This window comes from Limulus polyphemus, unplaced genomic scaffold (assembly GCF_000517525.1).
Source record: "Limulus polyphemus unplaced genomic scaffold, Limulus_polyphemus-2.1.2 Scaffold9934, whole genome shotgun sequence".
Classification (NCBI taxonomy): Eukaryota; Metazoa; Arthropoda; class Merostomata; order Xiphosura; family Limulidae; genus Limulus; species Limulus polyphemus.
This window is the reverse complement of record NW_013675544.1, coordinates 12940-19224: the sequence shown is the minus strand read 5'-3', so window position 1 is coordinate 19224 and position 6285 is coordinate 12940.

Genomic DNA, 6285 nt, shown 5'->3' with positions numbered 1-6285 from the left:
CCTATCCCTGTGTGCCTTGCCTCCACGACTAAAGTTACCTGATGATGACAAACCTTGTCGAACGTTGTACATTGCTGTTATGTTAAACTTATATTAAAGTTTGTCTTCATTACCCATTCAAGCCGTCTCCAGCCGTTATTAAACAGTGTATAATATATAGGGTTAGAACGTTTCACCAGCTTAACTTGGCAACACCAACTACAAGGAGCATAATGATAATATAGATAACAGGAAAACTAACGGATGGATACATTGGTTGGTCTTAACAAGATCTGCAGAATATCAAAAAGATGTCGAAGACCGTTAAACAATTAAGAGTCATGATCATAACATCAACTGGAAATTATGTCGTTATATCAAACACAACTATCTACGTAACAAAATAGACAGTGATCGTCTGCGTGTTTCTCTCAACAGCCAGTGATCGTCTGCGTGTTTCTCTCAACAAATAATCGTTGGACACGTGTAATTTGTACTGAAATCACTTTAATAAATCTTATATTGTGACGTATGTGTTTGAAACATAATTCTGATATGTTAGCCATTTTCAATAGATTAATGTAGTGTGATTGAACCGTGTTATAAATTCACCTTGACAATAGAAAAGATGAAACATACATATAGAACAATTAAACCTCAGAACTTTTAAACAACGGTTAGAAAATATACCGAATATTATTACATTTAGGTTCAAACTTACTTTATTTAAAGACAGTTTATACTTTTTGTCTGTTGACGTTGTCAGGTTGAAAAAAATGACCATGCTTGGACACGTGTTAATAAACATGGGGGGTTGTAATGTTCTTTAACGTAGGTAGGAGCTTGTCCGTGGTTTTGAACAATCTAAAACTCGTTAAACTGTTCACAACTTATTTGATAAACGGAACTAACGATCTAAGAATCTTGGTATTTGTTTTATAGATATTACCCTAGTTATCTACCAGGAAGAAACACAGACAACTTGGTATTTGTTATTATAGATATTACCCTAGTTATCTACCATGAAGAAACACAGACAACTTGGTATTTGTTTTATAGATATTACCCTAGTTATCTACCAGGAAGAAACACAGACAACTTGGTATTTGTTATATAGATATTACCCTAGTTATCTACCAGGAAGAAACACAGACAACTTGGTATTTGTTATATAGATATTACCCTAGTTATCTACCAGGAAGAAACACAGACAACTTGGTATTTGTTATATAGATTACCCTAGTTATCTACAAAGAAGAAACACAGACAACTTGGTATTTAATGTAAATAGAACGTTCATTATTACTTGACTTGTGCTGAGACTTTACTTCGGATTGTTTATTAAATCTGGAGAAGACTTTGTTAACAGATTCTAGAGGAAGAACGTTTCGGTTACTAATTGTATTTTTAATTTGTCCGATTACAAATGTCCCTTACTGGAACAAATAGTGTTGATGCGACACTACATAAGTAGTGTTGACACAGAGTGTTTACAATGCTGCTCCTGCAAAACACGAATCGCCCATTGTGTAGCTTTGCGCTTAACTTCAAAGAAACAAACAAAACTTACGATGCAGGAAGTGGTGAACTGGAGATAACAGCGAAACGTTTATCACAACAGGGTCTCTCCCTCAGATATCCAGCTAAAAAAATGGAGTACCGACATCCTTCACATATTAAGCCATCCAGGTGCGGTAAGTATCTAATATCATGGAAAACGAGTTGACCGATCCAGACCAAACTTGACATGTTAACTTCGTAGTCCAAAAGCAATTCAAACGTGCCCATATATATATTGAATATCTTTTTTTTTGTATAGAATAACACCTATATCATTACTTCACCAAAATTGGTAAATGGTTGACTTTAAAGAAAATTTACACCACAACAAAAATTCTTTACTTTGTGTTTACCATAATTCCCATATTACAAAACTTGTTTGTGAAGTTATAAGTTTAGCAAGTAAAGATTGCCAATGATGTGACATAAAGTGTAAGTTTTAAGATCCATCTCAAACGTAATTTAGGCTGCAGGATCTCATTCCACCGGTATTCAAATCCTGTCTACATAAATTGTTTATTTCATCAATACAGATAAATCCTTGTTTGGAACTACTCGAAAGATGTTATCTGAAATTATAAATACACCCTCTACTGTAATATTGAAGTCTTGAATATTTGTGACCCTAACCCTACCTCCATCTACCTATATGTATTGATGAGGGTGTCGCTCTGAGGGGACAGAATGTAAAAATGAAAGCGTATCCCTAATATTAAAAGTATATGTCGGCGTCTTTGTTAACTGAGCTGTTTTAGCGTTCAATTTTCGCAACTCAAGCCATTTTGACGTAAGAGATGTATGTAGGTAATACACACTTTTAATATAAAACAAACACTGTTTTATTATCACGAAGTAAACTTGTGACCCTGGGTCTCCTCACAGATAATTTCCAACAGAGATAAAAGGCACGCTCCTTGTAATTAAATATCATAAGATGATGATATGTACTTAACATTTGGGTTTTTTTTACCAACGCAATGAACGAGCTCATGTATCTAACGTTTCACCAATGAAGTTTCTCAGGAATATATGAACCCTAAACATGTTTGTACAACTTCTCAGGATTGAATTAACACTAAACATATGTCTATACAACTTCACAGGTTTGAGTGAACCCTAAACAGGTATCCATAAAACTTCTCAGAATTGAGTGAACCCTAAACAGGTGTCCATAAAACTTCTCAGGATTGAGTGAACCCTAAACAGGTGTCCATAAAACTTCTCAGGATTGAGCGAACCCTAAACAAGTGTCTATAAAACTTCTCGGAATTGAGTGAATCATAAACAGGTGTCTATAAAATGTCTCAGGATTGAGTGAATGCTAAACACTTGCCTGTGAAACTTCTCAGGATTGAGTGAACCCTAAACATATATTTATACAATTTATCAGGATTGAGTGAGCACTAAACATATATTTATACAATTTATCAGGATTGAGTGAGTACTAAACATATATTTATACAATTTATCAGGATTGAGTGAGCACTAAACATATGTTTATACAACTTATCAGGATTGAGTGAGCACTAAACATATATTTATACAACTTATCAGGATTGAGTGAGCACTAAACATATATTTATACAACTTATCAGGATTGAGTGAGCACTAAACATATACTGTGATTTCAAGTAGACGAAATAAAATCTAGAAACTTGTAGTACAAGAAAAATATAAAATGTGTCAGTAAGATATAGCTATACAGGATGTGTCAGTAAGATATAGCTATACAGGATGTGTCAGTAAGATATAGCTATACAGGATGTGTCAGTAAGATATAGCTATACAGGATGTGTCAGTAAGATATAGCTATACGGGATGTGTCAGTGCGTGTTTAGAATTATTTTTCTCGGTGTACTTGGCCTGACCTCGTTCCCTACGTTTGGTTCATGCCTACAGAGGAGGCCCAAAGTTATGTATTATATGTATGAGGGGTTTTTCCTTAGAAAATTTCCCAAGATAAAAATGCAATAACCAATGTTTGCTGATAATTGTCGTTCCTATAGCAACTGCTACTTTTACAGAACTTTACGTAAATAAACTAAGATGAATCCACTTAAAACAAAAAAGTATCGTTTTAAACAAGATCTTAAGATTTCAGTTTAGCGTGGTTGTTGTTAAGCACAAGGCTATACAATGGGCCCTTTATTCTCTGTCCACCACGGGTATCGAAACCCGATTTTTACCGTCGTAAGCCTGTAGATGTACTGCCGAGCCACTGGGTTGCTGGGATTTCAGAGAATCAGTTATATTTTTTGTAAAGCAGTGATTAATTGAGATTTAGAATAAAACCAGTTCGAAAAATAAGTGTTACTAAAGTCGTATACAAATATTTCAAATCTAGCCTTCGTCTCCCAAAGGCACTGCCCAAGAGGTCCTTAGTACAACACCAGAACTCGCCCGTTCAACACTAATTGTTTGTTAAATTCTCGACACGGAGTGTTGTAACATATCGTGCAATATTTCGATTTAAAACTTTCTGGTGAACCAAACATTTAACTATTTTTACAGACGCATCTTAAAAATTAGAGAAGGTTAGTAAAACGTGACGATCATTCTGTACACTCTTCAGCAGATAACAAGAAACTTGAATAAAAAGTACCTGATATGAAAAAAAAATGTAGTTTAACAAAACGATTATTTAAAATATGCTTGAATAAATAAATTCGATTAAACCCATTAGTGGTTCCAGGCCATTAAATTATAATCACTTGGGTCATACTCTTTAACCTATGGGATAGCAGTGAGTCTGTGAACTTACAACGCTAAATTTCGGGTTTGATTCCCCCCGGTGAACACAGCAGATAGCCCAAACAAACAAACTTTCTCTGGGCAACAGTTGGAGACATCGAGGATTTTCTGAGTAACCCTAAATCCGAGTATCAGATTTATGTATAATATTTCAGCGTTTGTTTCATGGATTATTTGAATTAGAAAATTTGTTACCCAACGTGTAACGTCAAACACTGACGTTGCTGGGTGTTGTGCTCTTTCAGTGGTGTCTGAAGCAAAGGTTTAAACCTGGTTTCTTCCTCTATCTGTGATAAAACGTGTCAGTTTTATGTAGAGTTTTTACACTTTCTAACTTTGGGAGTTAAACATAAAGCTTAAAATGTTTTCAAACTGAAAAATTGGAACGCGAAACACACACTAGGATCCCGTTGAATTGTCTATATGGTCACAGCACGTGAAATAATTGGGTTGGTGTCAAAACAATAGATTGGTCCTCGTGCTTCCTTTCACGTGCAAATTGACAAGTTCTGAGGCAAATATGCAAAACTTACAGAGGATAAAACTCACACAGCATTTCTCAAGAAACTTCATATAAAACTCACACAGTATTTCTCAAGAAACTTCATATAAAACTCACACAGTATCTCTCAAGAAACTTCATATAAAACTCACACAGCATTTCTCAAGAAACTTCATATAAAACTCACACAGTATTCTCAAGAAACTTCATATAAAACTCACATAGCATTTCTCAAGAAGTCATATAAAACTCACACAGTATTTCTCAAGAAACTTCATATAAAACTCACACAGTATCTCTCAAGAAACTTCATATAAAACTCACACAGCATTTGGCAAGAAACTTCATGTTTTTCAATGTGTTTTCATTATAAGAGTGAAGTAGGGGAAAATACCGTGGCATCAGTTTTACAGTTACTCAGGGAAACACAGCAACTGTATGCAGAATAATTAAAGAGGGACAAAAACTGTCATCAAAATTGTATCAAACTTACAATTTGATACTGTAAGAAGCATATGTGTAAGAAGAACAGTATATGTCCTTCTACTTACGCCGTTAAGATTTTGTAAATGTTTACTAGGAAATGTCTTTTTTTTAAATTCGTATCAGAATGCATTCTTAGAATTGCGTTTATTTATTTTATCACAAACAATTCACGTCTTCTTATATTTCACAATTTGTTGGGCCTAATATTAGGCTTAGCGCCTAATAATCTCAAGTTAATACTACTGAAGCCTTACAAGTAAACATGATTGCCTAAAGCCTGTACAGGAGCTTCCTGGATCTCAAGTTAATACTACTCGGGTATTGAAGCCTTACAAGTAAACATGACTGCCTAAAGCCTGTACAGGAGCTTCCTGGATCTCAAGTTAATACTACTCGGGTACTGAAGCCTCACAAGTAAACATGATTGCCTAAAGCCTGTACAGGAGCTTCCTAGAGCTCAAGTTAATACTACTCGGGTACTGAAGCCTTACAACTAAACATGACTGTCTAAAGCCTGTACAGGAGCTTCCTGGATCTCAAGTTAATACTGAAGCCTTACAAGTCAACATGATTGCCTAAAGCCTGTACAGGAGCTTCCTGGATCTCAAGACCAATGTATTCGTACAAACCCTTCTTCCTACCTCGTCTATTTATGGCCATACTACATGGATCTCTCCATCTGCTTCCTTTTACTAAAGTCTACAGATTCTGGAGCGTCATGCCCTCCAGATAACTGTCACCATAGAACTAGCTAGTCCAGATGAGGAACTTCGTCATACAATTATCTAGTCCAGATGACGAACTTCGTCATACAACTATCTAGTCCAGATGAGGAACTTCATCATACAACTATCTAGTCCAGATGACGAACTTCGTCATACAACTATCTAGTCCAGATGAGGAACTTCATCATACAACTATCTAGTCCAGATGACGAACTTCGTCATACAACTATCTAGTCCAGATGAGGAACTTCATCATACAACTATCTAGTCCAGATGACGAAC